Raw genomic sequence first — 17,710 nt, forward strand, 5'->3', positions numbered from 1 at the left:
TGTCCTACACTGTGGGAGCCCAGCAAGCTGCACCCTCTTCCAGACCCCAACGCAGTCTTGCTTATATACCCAATAGAAGGACAACGAGATATTAACAGCATTCTCATTTCACAGATGAGGAAACTGAGGCACAGAACCTATGTCTTTGGTCTAGGGTTTTCAAGAAGGACCTGTCTTATGCTGGGTCACACATACAGGGGCTGACAATTGTCACATCTTCCGAAGAGCCAGTCACAGATCTGTGCAGCTTGAGGTTATTTTTGTTTTTGTTTTTGTTTTTGTTTTGGGGGGGAGGGCAGCATTGTTAGGGATGAGACCTTGAGCATGCTAGGCAACTGCTCAACCACTGAGCTATACCTCTGGCCTTTGTTTTGTGTTGAGAGAAAAGTCTTGCTAAGTAGCCCAGGCTAGCCTGGAACTTGCTATGTAGCCCAGGGAGACCTCAAACTTACAATTCTCCTGCCTCAGCTTCCCTCCAGAAGAGCTGGGTCACAGAAGGTGCCACTACTCCTGACTGAGCTGAGGAGCTGGCATGGGTTGTTGATATGGAGTACTTTTTGTCCCTAAAACCTGCATCGTGACCGGGCGATCGGGGTCAACATACTTCCCTCACTGTGCCTGTTTTCTTACCTGTAAAGTGGAAATGATGTTGCCTTTACCTCACGTGGGGTCATGTGACATCAAGCTGAGCCATGTCAGGGACTTAGCATAGTGGTCAGGGGTCAGTATGTGGTTTGTAGGTATATCTGGTGATGCCTGGTTTTATTCGCCTAGATGTATCCTGCACTCATGATGGCTTAGCAATGGGTGTCAAATGCCTTCGTTAGCTCTACTGAACCTTTGGGAAGGGTGGTAGAGGTTTTTGCCACCCCTTGTCCTGGTCTTTGGGTGCCCGTATAACTATCACATGCACATGTATATGTATAACTGTGTGTGTGCCTATGTGTACTTGTGTGTGTGTGTGTGTGTGTGTGTATTCAGAAGTGGTGAGTGGATCTGGGAAGTGAGGAGAACCAGAGTATACAAATGGCATTAGAGAGGCCCTCTCCCATCCCCTCAGTATCCTTTCTCCTCTTCCCATCCCATCCAGGGTCTCAATGTCAGCTAGAAGCCATGTACAAATGGGAAGAAAAAGACTGGCCTGCCTCTCAGCCTGCAGGGCCTCACCCTGCTGGGCACAGAGGGATTCCCTCCGTCCAGCCTTCAGCTTTGTCTCTCTCCGGAGAGGGAGAGACTTGCTGACAGCAAGAGTCTAAGGATGCCCACAGCTCTCTGTTCTAGACCTTCTGTGTAAGTGGCCCCAGCAGCAGGGGTGTCCCAGCTCCTCTCTGGACCCAGCTTCCTTAGGTTGAGCAGTGAGCAGGCAAGTGGAATTCTGGGCCAGAGGACTGGTCAAGAAGCAGCTACCCGAGAACACACAGATAAGCTGCTCTGTGGGAGAGGCCACTGTCACAACGCTGATGAAGAAGAGGGATGAGACCCTACTGGTGGGAGGAGCAGGCTGGCCACGCCCCACTGAGCTTTCTCCTGCCCACACTGACATAAGCCAAGTCCACATACCGGAGGCCCAAGGCTCATGCAGCCAGGGCAAAGGAAGCCTCCTCAATAACGTGCCTTTGGCAGAGAGAGCAGCTTAGAGAGCTGTGGCACTCTGCAGGACAACAGTCCATCAACAGCCTCAGAGGCTCTGGGAAAAGACAGGGCTGGACACCAGCGCAGCCTTCAGGTCTCAGGAGCAGGGGGTGGGGCAGCTGCTCAGCTCATCCTGCCCCTAGGCCCCAGCCCACTGTGCCCCGGCCTCCGCATGGACAGGCACCTGTGTGAAGGGGAAGCAGAGGCCTCAACTCATCCAGAAACCGCCTCCAGCAGACTTGCTCAAGACGCACTGCTACCAGGGCATACACACGACAGGACTCTGCCCAGCCCCAGGCTGCTTGTCCCCTGTGGAGCCACATCTGGCCGCTGTGGCTATTTAAACCGGAATTGATACGCATGTAAAACCCAGTGTCCACCACGCCGTTCAGCAGCCACGTGTGCCACAGAGTAGGAAGAATAGAAGTCAAGCATGCCTAGGGTCATTGGAATCTTTAGGGGACAGTGCAGCTTTCGGGCATTGCAGATAGAAGCCAGCCTCATCACGAAATGCCCGAGCCCTCCTCTGCTTCCCTACTGCACCGGGCCCAGCACCCTCCACCTTGGATGCAAGGTCTTGCACGATACAATCCCAACTTGCAGATCACTGCCTTGCCCTATTCCACGGGGCGCCATTCACGCTGGGCTTTGGAGTCTTGCTCCTTCTGAAGCTGTGCAGAGAAGGGCTTGTGAGCTAATCCTGTCTGTCCACCTCCCCACCTTCATTCCTTAAGCTCCTCACGTTCTCTGCAGCAGCAGTTTGTGGCAGCTACAATAACCACACTTCCTCTGACCTCTGAGCTTCTGCACGGCCTATTCTCATTCCGTGGAAGACTCAGCTACCTAGCCATCCTTGCAGAGATCCACCAACCCAGGCATCCATTCAAGTATCCATGCGTGCACCTACGCATCCATCATCTAGGCAGTCCCCCAAACACGCATCTGAGCATGTGTGCAATGGCATACACACACACATGCGTGTGAGCACACATGTGCCCTGTCCCTCATCCTTTAGGTCTTACGCAAACTCCCTGGTCTCTCCCTGCTATGCGTACTCATGGATCCCAGCATCTAAGGAACAGCCATCTCACAGCCACACCTGCATAACTGAATAAGTACAGGTTTTGTCTCTTTCTGCCTGCTGAACGCTAGGCCCCAAAAGACAGAAATACAACCCAATGTTTATAACTCTATTCCTAAAGCCGGACGCACAGCGAATCCTAGGGAACGCCTTCCTCCAGGACCTTGACATCCTCGGCAGTTCCCTAGCTCAGTTCAAAGACACAGGCTCAGGACTAGAGAGAAGACTCAGTAATAAAAAATAAAAAAATAATAAAAAAATAAAAAATAAAAAATAAATTTACTGATCTTACAGAGGACCCAGGTTCAGTTCCCAGCATCCATGTGGCCAGTTGTAATTCCTGTTCCAAGGGATCCAATGCCCTTTTCTAACCTTCTCAGGCAACAGGCATGCATGTGGTGCACAGATGTACATGCAGACAAAATACTCACACACATAAAATAGAAATAAATGTTAAGAAAATGCATACAGGTTCTCCACCTTAGACCACTGCAGACGACTTTGAGGGTTAATCTTCTAGGCCAAAAAGCTCTGCTCACGTGCAAGAGCCTCCTACAGAGCTTGGTAACTTAGTGGGTGGCTCTAGCCACCCAGGGCTTCTCGAGGCGATGATGGCAAAGCCACTGGGACAGTTAGTCTCCACTGTTGACTGGATTCAGAATCACTGTAGAAACACACCTCTGGACACGTCTATGAGGGCTTTCCCAAAGATGTTTAACTGAGGGGGAAGACCCACCATCTCATAGGCTGGGGCCCTGGGCCGAATGAAACTGAGAAAAAAGAGCAGAGAACCAGTGTTCCCCATTCCCTGCTTGACTATGGATGCGATGTGGCCAGCCGCCTTCCTCTCCTGCTGTCGTGCTTTCCCTTCAGTGATGTATTGTACCCCGTAACTGGGAGCCAAACTTTCCTTCCTTCCCTAAGTTGCTCTTGTCAGATTGTTTTTGTCACAGTGATAGGAAATTGCCAACACAGCCACTGACTACCCCAGGGCCAGCTTGTATCTGGGTTGGCAATGGTGCCCTGAGCCTGACAAATGGTTCTGGGGAGAGGTTTGGGCATCATGACCCTGCTCAGGAAGTGTTTCCAGAAGGTTCTGCTCACATGAGCAGATTTGGGTTTGTCTAGAGTGGGTGATGGCCCAGGCTTCCTGTCCAGAAGATTCTGAGGCAGAAAATAAGTATCAGCTGCCAACAGCAGCATCCACACAGTAATTATCGGGGGGCTCTCTGCACTGCGTGGGAGCCCAAGCCATGTAATTACCCTGAAGTCGGGCAGTTATTTTCATCCCAAGAAGTGGGACAAATCATCTCCAGCTCTAAGAAACCCCTAATACCCACGAGCCAAGGCTGCCTAGGCAGCACTCACTAGGAGGACAGAGTCTGGCCCTGAGCCCAGCTCCCCAGAGCAAAAGCCCCACTACCCACACAGCCAGCTTCCCTTTCTCTGTGCTTGTCTGTCCAGTGTTTCTTTGGTCTTTTTTAGATGCTGGGATTAGAAGTCAAGGCTCTGCTACTCAGCTCCATGAACCAAGCTGATGGCTGACGTGGGGAGCCGGGGACGCTGCTAAGGTCAGCGGAGCATCACCTCGGGCCCCTGCACAGACAGAAGGGCTCCAGCCCTGCACGTGGCACAGAAGAAACACACTGTGTTCACTGCAGAGCGGCAGAGCTGTGTGTCCCCACGGACTGTGCAGCGCCCGCTGCCTGCCGCATGCCCCGGGTGGCAAGGTCTACAGCTGCTTGGTCTCCAGGGCCCTACAGAGTGTGTCCCTCCCACCAGGCGACCCTCTGAACCAACTCAGAGGCCAGATTGTTTTCATCATAGTCTACGTGAGCAAAGTGCTTTGAAGTTGCGTGCAGCCTGCTCAGCCATCCTGAGATCCTGAGAGCTTGCGTTTACCTCTCTGGGTTTGTGTCTTACTTCATGAACGTCCTGAGAAACCTGGGGAGGAAGCCTGGGGTCTAAGGCTTGACAGGAAGCCCCAAGACAAAAGAGGAACTCTCTCTCCTCTGGCCAGGGGTGCTAGCCTCTCTTCTGGTTGCTGCACTGGAGCTGTTCCCTCCCCACCAGGTCCCAGCTTCCAGGCTTAGCCATCAGTTTATCAGAATGAACCATCCGTTCTAAAGTATGTGTTTAGGTGTGGCCTTAGGCCTTCAGGCCCTTTGCTATAAAATGGGGATCAAATGAGGACTTCATTTTTAGTGTGCTGTGAGGATTTAAGTGCTCACAGTTACTAAGAGAATAAACACTAAAACTAACTGGTAAGCTATACCTGAGTCATACCCAGGCTGGGCACCGGGTGCTGGGGCTGTTCCCATGGGCATTGAGAATCACCCACAAACTTTCAAGTGGGTCCTCACAGACGAAAGCAGCCTCTCTCTAGGGAGCTCTGTGAAGACCACAAAGAGACTCTGGAGGACACCTGGACACCCCTGTTTCCCGTTGGGCAGAACACCACAGAGATGGCAAGAGGTTGTGGCTCCAGCTCCCCTCCCCATACATTCTGCTTCTGGCCTCCTCCCACACCTTCCAGGCAATCTGGCTGGAATCAGGGCCAGCAAGGCCATCTGCTCTTTGCCTTTCCAGCTGCATTGCTGCGCTGCATGGGGGCCCTGGTGGAAGCTGGTGACAGTTGCCTTCACAGGCAAAAATCACCACCGACAAGATTGGATTTTCCTCTGACCCACCTTGCCCTGCAGAACTCACTGCTTCACCCAAGGCTGGTGAGTGACCCGCAAGCTCAGGGGGGTGGGTCCTGCTCCTGCACCCAAGGACTGATGCAAGGGTCTTTACACAGCAAGGTGGAGCTTGGGCAAGGTGCATCTCCCCAGCGTGCCCAAGGCCCACCTGCTGCCACCTAACCAGGCGACATGCCCATGGACACCAATCACCATTTCCTCTTCACTGTAGCTTCTTCTCCAAGGCCTCAAGGTGCTGCAAGAACTAGTCCTGAGGAATTCACCCTCCAAGTCCCTGATTGCTCCCTTCCCTGATTGCTTGCGCCTCTTGCTGCACTGGCTTCTGGGATTTTTCAAACCAACCAAAGCTGGACTCCCAGCCCCCAGGCTCCACCTGTTCTCCTCACCTGCATCTGAAACCTTCCTTTCTTCCACCCTGGGCCAGCAAATACTTGGTCATCCTTCAGATTGCGGCCAATGTCACCTCCTTGTGGGCACTGTGCCCTTCCACACTGCAGGAGCCTCTACTTCATGCCCCACACAGCTCCTTACCCCTGAGTCCTGGGGATTACCTCTCATGCTGTCTTACAGACAGGAGGCTCCTCGGGGAGGGTGACTCGATGACCAAAAAGCAATGATTGCGGGGAACAGAGAGCAGGGAGCAATGCCCTCTCCTGGCCTCCTTTGTCCACGTGAGGAGACCAGGAGGCTGGCTTCTACCTCACATGGTCTTGACTCTAGCTTGCACCAGGTAGCCATCATTTCTGCTCCCCTCCCCCAATACTCCTTTCTCTCTCTGACCCTGGGCCCTTGCTTGCCCCTTCTGTAGCCTAGTACCTACTGTGCAGAACCTGGAACTCACTGTTTTCCAGGCATCACACTAGCCAGTCCTCACAGTTGGGAGGATCTGAAGCCCATGGCTACTGCTGTATCTCTACAGATGGGAAACTGAGACTAGGATCTGGGCATGTGCGGATGACTTGCCCAAGTGTAGCAGGGAGGTACGAGAGGTTTGACATTGAGAAAAGTTTTCTTTATTGAAAAGATCGTTTTCATTATTATCATCATCATCGTTCGAGTGTATAGGTGTATGTCTGTGTGTATCTGTATATGTATGTGTGTGTTTCCGTGTATGTATCTGTGTGTATTTGTGTGTGTCTGTATGTGTTGTGTATGTATACCCGTGTGTGTGTGTGTGTGTGTGTGTGTGTGTGTGTGTGTGTGTTTGATGGGAGGGGCCATGAATGTACCACAGCGTGCATGTGGAAGTCAGAGGACAACTCTGTGAGCTGGTTCTCTCCTTCTACCTTAACAGGGGCCCCAGGGATCAAACTCAGGTTATCAGGCTTGTGCATCAATCACCTCTACCCAAGGCTTGGGATTTGAACCCAGGCTTGGTTGGCTCCAAAGCCTGTACAACGAACCATTCTGCCAAAACACTGCCAAATAAAAATCATGGAAGAGATGGCAAAAAGTGCAAGGAAAGGTCAGAGCTGCTGCCAACAGAGCTCCATGTTCTAGAACATCACGTGAGAAAGAAGACAGCGATGATGACAGCAGTCACTGCTGCAGCCTTGTTATTACCATTTGCAAATGAGGTCTGCAGGTACGGAGGCAGACAGTTAGCCTGAGGTCACGTGGCAAAGGAGCAGCAGCTTTGCAAAGAGCTGGAACCTGCAGTGCATTGCATCTTCCTGCTGCCTCTCCATCCTGGGCAGACCCTGCCACCCTTAATTCCAAGCACCTTGATGTCCTTCCTCCAGCTGTCACATGCCATCCGTGGGGACTGTACCTCCTCCATGGAAAATCCTACCCACAGTGATCCTGTTTCCTTTCCTCAATGTGCCAACAGAGATGCAGTGGGTCCACCCCTTAGCCCAGCACATCCAGAAAGTGAAGTTGTCCTGGTCCTCATTTCACTGTGCTTCTAAAATCACTCCACTGAGCAATTTCAACTTTCCACCCACCACTCCTCATCCCTGGAGAAGAAATAGCCAGAAATAGTTGCTTGCAGGGAATCGTGGCTTCCTGGGGCTGGGGGCAGAGGCTCAGTCAAGTGTAATGGTGGTTTCTCAGTGACAGATTCAATAGACCCTCTTCTGGAAATCCTGGGTGATGAGTCAGCCGTGGTGAAGAGCAGCCCAGGAAGATGCTGGCTTCCCTCAAAGTAACATCCCCAGGCCGAGAAGTGAACCCCCCTTCTCCATTAGCCATTCTAGAGGAGGAGACAGCAAAGAACAAGTGATCCCATGGGGTGACTACAAATCTCATCCACTGCTGGTGGGATGTGAAAGGGTGCAGCTGCTTTGGAATAAATAAATAGCTCAAGTGACCACATGATCATATGGCCTAGCAGTTCCACTCAGCGCACTGAGCCTGTGTGTCCACACAGAAACTCACAGGGTCGGCAGGGTGAGGCAGCACATGCCAGGAACCCCATCATCCAAGAGGATCATGATTTCCAGGCCAGCCAGAGCTACATGTTGAAACCCTATCTCAAAAATCCAAACAAAACAAACTTACACACTCGAATTTACAGCAGTATTGTTGATAACAATGCCAATGTATGAATAGCCTATGTGTCCCCCAACTGATGGATGGATAGATGGAATTCTAGCCATTGGAATACTGTTCTGTCCCCAAAACAATTCCGAAGGCACCTCGGTAGGCCAGAAGACCTAGATAAAAAAGATCTCATGTTACAAAATCCTATGTACATGTGTCGGGAAATGTCCAGAGCAGGCAGGCAGGTGCACTGGGGTGTGGCAGGGTTGGGTCAGGCAGGCAGAATGAAGTAACTGCTGGAGGCCAGAGTTTCCCTTGGAGATGATGTACATGTACCAGAATCAGACAGTAATGACAGCTATGGAAAGCCTTGTACTAAAGACCATGGGAGCACACACCTCAGAAAGTCTGCAGTCAATGGTTTATGAACCATGCATGCATGAGCTTGTACAAAAAGGAGGGCTCCAAGCTAGACCTGGGAGTGAGAGCTCAGTAGCATCCATTCTCCTCATTACTGTGCCCACAAGAGACAGGCTTTCCAGCTCCCCAATTCCTCACTGACTCCATCCCCAGATCCACACCCTACTACCCGAAGGGGCTGCTCAACCTTCATTCCATCCCAAGCCCTGTCTGTTCCTCTAGCCCGCAGCCTGGGAACTCTCCAAGGTTCTGCACTTCCTTCCGTCTCCCCAGCTGTCCCAAGCTCAATCCTCTTTCCTTGCTTCCCTTTGTTCTCATCCCATCCCTCCCAGCACATGTCTCTTCGCATCTCTCCTGGCTCTTAAAAATAGTACAATTATTTCATAGCTCCAGGCAGGGACTACGTAAAAATATTCTCAACCTTCCAGGTATGAGATACATACATGTAGACCCTGCTATGGCCTCGTGGCCACCATAACAACATGTAACACAGGTTGGTTACTTTCCAAGCACAAGACACCAGCGAAGATGTGATTGCCCCAGCCATTCGGCAGAAGAGCCCTATGACGTGCTGTCAGCCCATTCAACAGAGAACTGGCATGACGTGTCTAAGCTTGCTTTGCTGGGAATTACTGAGATCATTTTCAGCCTAGTTGATTCCATGTGTACCTGGTGCCAATCCCCCAAACCTAAGTGGCAAATGCAGGCACTTTTGTTGAGAGATGGCTCAACAATTCAGAGCACTGGCCACTCTTCCACAGAGCTCTAGTTTGGTTCCCAGCACCCATACAGAGCAGCTCACAATCCATCTCCAGGGGACTTGAAGCCCTCTTTCGGGTTCTGAAGAAACCTGAGCACACATGGTATACACACACACACACACACACACACACACACAGGGTGGGGATTTAAAATTTTAAAAAGACAGGCACAGTGGCATACATTTGCAACCCCCCAAACCTGGAGAAGCAGTAACTCTCTGGTGTATACTAGCCAGTCACCCCAGTCAAATTGGTAAGCTCAGACCAATGAAGGACCTTGTCTCAAAAACAAGATAGACTGGGGCTGGAGGAGGAGGGGGTGGCTCAGTGGTTAAGGGAACTTGTTCTTTCAGAGGACTGGGGTTCAATTTCCCAGGACCCACGTGGTCACGATGGTCAGGCATCTGACAGCTTCTTTTAGTTCCACAGGCACCAGGCATGCACATAGTGCAGGCAAGACATTCTTACACATGATACATCTAAAACAAACAAAAACCCAAGATGGCCAGCTTCTGAAGAAAAAGGCCTGAGGTTGTCCTCTGGCTCCTACAAGCAAGTATGTTTACCCACACAGACACACAGACACGCAATAGACTTCACTGAAGTTACAAAAAGAAAGAGGTAACAATGAAACTCAACACATCAAAGCATGGAACGAGATGACGCCATGCCATACTCCACACTGGCATAAATACAACAGTCTTTCTTCCCCTCCACTCTAAAGACAGTAAAGACTTGCTTTGCTAAGACTGGAAAATGTTCAGTGTGCGCTGGTAACAAAGAGTGATGGCATAAACACAACAAGAGAAGCTAAAAATAAAGGAGCGCTCCAGTATAAAACGGGCGGAGGCAAACACGGAGAAAGAGGGGGTGGCAACAGTACTATGATGCAGAATGGAATTCTGGGAAAACAGGGAGGCAATGAACTTGAGGTTGATCAAAACAGACACTATAGGATGACATAGCCTCCCTTGTGTTCCATGGAGGCAAAGTTAAGTACAAGCCAGAAAGCAGTTCAGTGGCCGCCTGGGGCCAGGGGTACGGAAGTCAGTTCTCTTGGTTAGGGGACTCTGCGAATTGCCCAGTCAGTCAGTAAAGTAAAACCCAACAAGGCAAAAACTGTTAGAAGTCAAAAGCATAGCCATCTTAGGAGCCCTCAAGACACACCCTGAAGACAAGATTAGAGAATGGGACTGGAGAGATGGCCTGGCTACTAAGAGCAGAGCACCCAAATTCAGTTCTCAGCATCCACATCAGGCAGCTGGCAGCCCCCTGTAACTCCAGCTCTAAGGGATTTGATGCCCTCTTCTGGACTCTGCTGGCATCTGCCCATGTGAACATACTTATACACGAACACACACAAATACACGGAATTCAAAATAAAAACAAGATCTTTAAAAAAAAACAACAAAATTAACAAGATTAGAGAAGAGCCAGATGTGGGGCCAGTGAGATGGCTCAGTAGGTGAAGAGGGGACTTGGCACCAAGCCTGATGACCTGTTTGATTCTGGGACCCACACGGTGGCAGGAGAGACCTGATTCAAGAATGTTGGGCTCTGACCTCCACATGTCTACAGCCTGCTTACACACCCCACACATAGTAAACACATAAATACTAATATATATATATATATATATATATATATGGAGAGAGAGAGAGAGAGAGAGAGAGAGAGAGAGAGAGAGAATAGCCAGAGATGGGCAGACAAGGTTACTCACAGAACTGTTTACCCACACTGTTTATGGTCAAGGCCTCTCGGGAGCAACCCACATGTCTAAACAAATGGACACTGATGCCACAATGTTTGGAGCGTCATCCTGTGGAATCTACTGAGCTGGTATCTGAGAGCTTTTTAATGGCCTAGAAAAATGCTGACACATAGCAGAATGAGAAAACGGGGGATTTAAACGAACATACACAGCAAGGTCTCAGCTGGAGAAACAGCATGTGTTTCACACATCCACACACTCATCGCTGGAAAAAATGAAGACAGGAATTTGTCTGTGACAGTACACTATGGTTGCCAGCATTTTCGGGGCATTTTGAGATCTGTGGGATCAGCCTTCAGAGTCTGAATTTTTCATTTTCACTAGGTGATGGAAACTGTCCACAGGATAGACAAGTACTAAAGACTGTCACTGTTACACGTCGCTGGAGTAGAAATGACACTTCATGCTGACTGATACCTTGAAAGATGAGGCAGAGCTGAGACTCTCTGTTGGGCAGGAAATTCAGCAGTGATGGTTTTAAAAAAAACTAACATGATTTTATAGTGCAGGAGTCAGAAAACTGCTATTGCAAGCTCAAATCAGGCCTGTGACTTTACGCTTATGCCAATTGAAAGTTAAGAGTGAGGAGGACCCCGGAGGGTTTAGTAGAACACTCAAGAGACTGAGGGAAAGCAGTAGGAGTTGGAGGCCAGCCTGGGCTACATGGTAACTACAAGACCAGTGAACCTACGCAGGGACACGCTGTCTGAAATAAAACAGATCCAAAAACCGAAAAATGATTTCTATTTGTCTGTCTGTCTGTGCATGTGTGGTAGCTAGAGGACCACCTCAACTGTCACTCCTGAGGAGCCATTCCTTCTGTTTTATTGAGACAGGGTCTTTTACTAGCCTGGGACTGTCCTACAAAGCTAGGCTGTCTGACCAGAGAGTCCCAGAGATCTGACTGTCTCTGACAATGCCGGGACATGCTACCATGCCCTGTTTTTGTTTTTGTTTTTTAAAGGGGGTCTCTAGAGAGAAAACCCAGGTCTTCCTGTCTGCAAGGCAAATGCTCTACTGACTGAGCAATTTCCCTCGTTCCAGGTTGCTACTTTTGAAGTGGTTGAAAAACATCAAAGACAGAGTACTGTGTGATAAATGAACAGTCTGTGAAAGTCACTGTTGTGAGCTAGCTAGAGCCCCGGGTTCTCGCCGCCTTCTGAGGCTTTTCTGCTTCAGCAGCAGGGCTCAGGTGTGAGAGAGCCTGCACGACATACACAGCCTAAATGATTTCTTATCTAGTCCTTTGGAAGACCTTTGTGGCTCCAAAGAGTAATGCTTTACAGGTAACAAAATAAATTCAAAGCCACGGTCTCATTTCCCACACACAATATTGGTCTTCCCATTCCAATTGGGAGAGAGAAATTTCTTGTCTATCCCAGATGAGCCTCCAATTAAAGGCCAGGCAAGCACAAGTGGGCCAGCCTTGTTTCTTCACCTGCTAGGGAGTGCTAGATTCGGGGGCCCTGATGTCACTTGCCTTTGTCACCCGTGTCTCTACCCCAGGCCCACTCAGCTGCCACTCCCCTCTGCAGCTGCCATATTTCCTGTCAAGAGCAGGGTTTTCTGAAAGCGAGATGGCTCAGCTGCAGCTGCAAAGGAAGGTATTTTTATCCAGCCTCTGCTTCCTGTTTGCTGGCTGGGGGGTTTTGTTTGCTGGGGTTAGGTTTAGCCATTTCTGATAAAGACTGGGCCTTTCTTGTCACATCAGAACCAAGAAGTTGGCCTCCTAACCGAATCTGCTGCCAGCTCTCCGGGTCCCTAGCCCACGCACACATCTCCCCTCCTGCAACAACCTCCTGTGGCTCCAAGACAGCCATCTCAGGCAGCTCAGCCTGTGCAGGAGTAGAAACCAGGGCAGGTGGTGGGCAGAGGGGAAACCGGGGCATCTCTGCTGCAGGAAGTGGAAAAATCCACTCTTATCAGACAGGAACAGCTAAGGAGGTGAAGCAGCCTGGGGTGCTGCTGCTGCCTGAGGAGGGAGATCAGCCTGCCGGTTTCTAGGGCCGCTGGATCCCACCGTCCTCAGCCTGCCCTGGCTCAGAGACAACAGGGACCGGATGCAAAGTGAAGGGCAGGTCTCGAGTGGGGTCTGAGAATGCCTTACGCTCAGGAACCTGGAGAATCTTCGGATGTTACCAGCAACAGACAATGATGGCAGAGTCCTCAACCTTTACATTCTCACAGCATAGGAAGAGTTGGAGACGGAGACATCAGTGACCAACAGGAGCCCACATTTATTGAGCGCTTGCTCCACGCCCAACCCCATAGAGACGAAAGTAGAGATATCCCCGAAGCAAACTTAGGCAGGAGCGAAGCAGCCTTAGGATGGGCTTCTATTTCTAAGCAGGGAAACTGAGGCACAGGGAACTGAACTCACTGATTCCAAATCTACTATCCAGCAGGAGACCCCAGAACCCCTACAGGACTCAGAGCCACGGACACCCTAGCCCCTGACTTTCTCCTTGCCCACAGCTGTTCAAATTTCCCTTAATTAGGGAAATTCTTCCGGGAGACCTCCAGCTGACTCCAGGTTTGTTTCCACCCACAAAGCTAAGATGTCCACACGCGTCACTCTGCACCTGTGTCTTTCTGGTTCCAGCAGGCTAGCTCAGGCTTCCCTGCCACGTGGGGTGGAACCCTCCTGAGTTCGGGGTCATTCTGGCTTGGCAGGAGAGAGGCTGTCAGCAGCTCCTAAGAGTGTCTGAAATCACAAACCTGGGACATTTCTCTCCCGGGTGAAAATCTCTCATAGCGTGTGGGGGGGTGAGATGTCTCAGTGCGTAAAGGCACTCGCTGCCAAGCCTGACACTCTCGAGTTGGATCCCCAGAACCCAAATGGTGGAAGGAGAGAACTGACTTCTAAAAGTTGTCCTGACCTCCACACTCATGCCATAGTACATACATGCCATGGTATACACACACATGAACACACACACACACACACACACACAGAAATAAATACTAAAGAAAAAACGCTCCCAACTGCCTTTTCCTGCTATGGGCTAGCATACAATATAAGTACATATTTATATAATTGTCTACATAATTGTATAATATATAATATGTATAACTTTACATAAATAATTACATATACAAACATATAAATGTTATATAAACAACTATATATAAATATATAAACTTTATAAGAACTTTATATATAATAAAATTATATATATATAATTATATACATAACTCTTTATGTGTTTTTGCCTGCACATATGCATTTATGTGTCTCATGTGTGCCTGGTGCCCGAGGAGGCCAGAAGACTGTTGGATCCCTGAAACTGGAGTTACAGACAGGGTTAGCCAAAATGTAAGTGGCAGGAATTGAACCTGGGCCCTCTGCAAGAGCCGTAAGTGTTCTCAATGGCTGAGCCATCTCTCCAGGCTCTGGCCTGGTGGTTCTTAAAACAGAGTCTTTGGGCCAGCAGCAGCAGCACGTGGGAATTTGTTAGAAATTTAAAAAAAACCCATGTCCCACCCCCAACCATGAGCCAGGAGCTCTTAGGGTGCGTCTACACTCAAGGTGAAGCCCTCAGTGATCTCATGCCATCAGGTCTGAGAACAAGGGCTCTGCCTCTGCCCTGAGGAATCCCCTCTGAGGGTCCCTCCTTCTCTTTGCCTAGAAAGATCCTTCCCCCACCCCCACTGCAGTGCAGCCATTCAATCCACATCTGTTGGGCATTAGATAAGCGAATGAGCAAATGAGTGCACTCACACACAGTCCACACAGTAAATCTCCCCTGATCCTGACCTAGCACCCTCAGCAGGCAGCGTCTGGCTCACCCAGCACCTGCCACCTCCCACAGCATCCCAGACCCTGCGGGGCCACGGTGTGCTAGCTAACTATGATCCCCACAGAGATGGGCTGGGGTATTACGCCCACACTGGACTTTGAAGATTTGCCATAAAAATAAATCAGTGTACCCTGTGTCGATTTACAGTTGTTCCCTGGCTTGGTGCTGGAGATTCTTGGGTTAATGTATTCCAGCTCCCTTTCCCCACAGCACCACTAAGGCGAGGTTTAAAGGTCTATATGAAGCTGTTGCTTTTCTATTGGCTAGAGCCAAGCTTGATGGTCACATGACTTCGAGCACAACTGCAGGCTGGGTGATGCCTCTCTAGCCTTCACCTGTCCCTCTTTCTTCCATTCCTCCCCTCCTTGCAATTTCCCTTACTCCCTCCTTTCTTCTTTCCCTTCTTTCCTTCTTTCCTCCTTCCTTTCCTCTTTTCCTCTCTCCTTCCTGCAAACATTCACTGAACATTTGCTCATGGACCCACCAGTAGGTTAAACACAGAGCAGATGCCAGCTGTGTTTGATGAATGAATCAACCAACACCCAGAATGCAGAATGACCCAGAAGTGACCCAAAGGTGCCACCCTCCTCTTTGGTTCCACCTGCCTGCCTGCTTGGGTGTCCTTTTCCCATATCAGCTCAAAAGGAGCCAAGTTCCAAAGACACCTTATGTAACTCAGGAGTGGGGTCAGTTTTCTTCCTGTGCCCTGGGCCAGGTGCACTCATGTCCTGGGGCCAGGGCTCTGTGGTAGAACACCTTGTTCTCTTAGAGCCAGGAGGCTGGCGAGGACACTAACCTGGACTTCCATGCCTTGAGGCTAAGCTCTGCAGTGAGGGGAACACCAGGCCAAGCCTGGGAAGAAAAGATACAGGCATCAGAGCATGCCTTAGGGTAGGGAAGAGTGTCGTCAGACTCACAGTGTGTCCTATGCTCTCTGAGGACACTGAGCTTGACCCAATCCCCACCCCCAGCCCTGGGATGGGATGAGATCCTGGGAGAATCGATCCTGGCCCAGCTGTCCCTCAGGGCTGGAGAGGCAACGAGGAAGTTGGTTGGTCTGACATCCATACACCCTAGGCTCTCTGTACAGGTCCCTGCCCACTGGAGTAATTTCCCCCCTCCCCCAGACTAGCATCAAATCACCAGGGCCTCTCTGCCCCCAATCCCTGCTAGTGCCACTTATCTTTACGTCTAGACCCCTCTCTTTCTGCAGGGATTCACATCATTTCCAGGTCACTTCCTCCGAGAGACCTGTCCTAACATGAATCGGTCTCTTCGTCATTTAGTCTATTGTTAACGTCATGCTGGAGAACTCAGTGCCTACCGGAGGCTGGGCAGACGCTCAGCCACCGAGCCCATCCCCATCCCCTTTCGGTTGACAGGCTATCAGCTACCCTAGTGGGTGATCAGCCCCACTAGGCAGGGGTCCTGCCTGTCATTCACTAATGAACTTCAGGCATCTGACACAAGGCTCACAGGTGTCTTAGAAGAAAGTCGAACAGGCTCACCCACAAGGTGTGCAGGGGCAGGGTGGCGGGGGGAGGTAAAAGAGCTGCCAACGTCCCATGATCATCTCTTCCATAGGCCATGAGGTGGTTTTTGAAGCCCCTCAAACCACAACCTCCCTTAAGCTGAGTAAAAAGAGCACCTGGCGGGGGGGGGCAGTACTCTTTGCACAACCTCCTAGAAGAAGCAAAAGTGACTGCATGTGCACTCACAAGGATGGCTATAGTAAACACTTTAAGGCAACAAGCCAAGCATGGCAGCACACGCATGCAATCCCAGAACCAAGGAGGTAGAGGCAGGAGGATCAAGAGTTCAAGATCATTAGTTATATAGTAGGTTTGAGGCCAGCCTGGGCTAGAAAAGACCTTGAAAAGACACAGAGAGACAGAGGCAGAGAGACAGAGAAACAAAGAGACAGAAAGAGACAGAGACAAAGGCAGACAGACAGACAGAGAATATGAATCAGAAGTCCTGGTGAAATTTGGGGAAATTGAAACTTAGGCTTTCTGGGTAAGTACGAAGGGTGCCAAGTTCCCCAGAAAGTTAACAGGAAAGCTGCCACAGATGAAAAGCAGAGGCTCAGGAAAACACCTGTGTACCCAACCACATCCCCCCACACACACCAAAGACAGTAACAACTTGAGTCTCACAGTAATGATAGCCTGTGTCGTCGGACTGGTCCACAGTATGGCAGACACAGGCCCAATTTTGTAGGGAAATGCTGACTGACGACAGATGATGGCATGCTTCAGAATCTGTCTCTGTGCCAAAAATTACTCTATAACAGGGCCTCACGGAGTCCTGGTAGACCTCTTTCTACTCAAGCAACAGAGAAACCGAGGCACAGAATGATCTTTCTGGGTTCACTGGGTAAAGCTGGGATTGGAGCCCAGATGGTCTTGGCCCGGAGCCCAGGGTCTGAACCATGTACCTTGGCTATTCCTGGTTGGACCCCACAGGAAGCTGCTCTTCAGGACAGGGGTAGATCTTTAACCAGCCCATCCCACGGGGCCACACCCCACCTCAGCTTCATCAGCCAGGCATCTACACCTTAATGGCTGAGGAAGGCAAAGGAGCCAAGTACAGCCCTTTAGAAACGTCACTTTGAATTGAACAGACATTTCTCAAAAAAGAAGTACAGAGCCAGGAGTGGGGACACACACCTTTTACCCCAGCAATCAGGAGGCAGAGGCAAGCGGATCTTTATGAGTTCCAGGCCAACCTGGTCTACACAGAAAGTTTCAACTTAGTCAGTTGTAAATAGCAAAACATGTCTCAAAAAACCAAAAAGAAAACAAAACCAAAAAGTAAATGCTCTATCTCTGGGACACAGCCCTTAAGGCCCACGAGCCCCTCCTCCTACCTTCCACTTGCATGGTGAGCTCGTAGACTTGCAGCAGCCACTCACCCACTTGGCCGCTCACCTGTGGCACCCCACTCACCCCTCCCGAGAATATTCAGGAATATGCTCCCAGGACCCCAGCTCTATAGCCAAGGGGAAAGGGCTCAGAGAGATGGAGTCTGTTGCTGAGAGTCACCCAGCAAGCAAGTGG

General features: G+C 50.3%; 1 protein-coding gene across 2 annotated transcripts in view; it reads right to left on the bottom strand.

The window, feature by feature from the left end:
- Window positions 1–17,710, bottom strand: part of Ppp1r16b (protein phosphatase 1 regulatory subunit 16B) — an 89,654-nt gene that overhangs the window by 22,982 nt on the left and 48,962 nt on the right. The window lies entirely within an intron of this gene.

Source organism: Meriones unguiculatus, chromosome 4 (genome assembly GCF_030254825.1).
Source record: "Meriones unguiculatus strain TT.TT164.6M chromosome 4, Bangor_MerUng_6.1, whole genome shotgun sequence".
NCBI lineage: Eukaryota > Metazoa > Chordata > Mammalia > Rodentia > Muridae > Meriones > Meriones unguiculatus.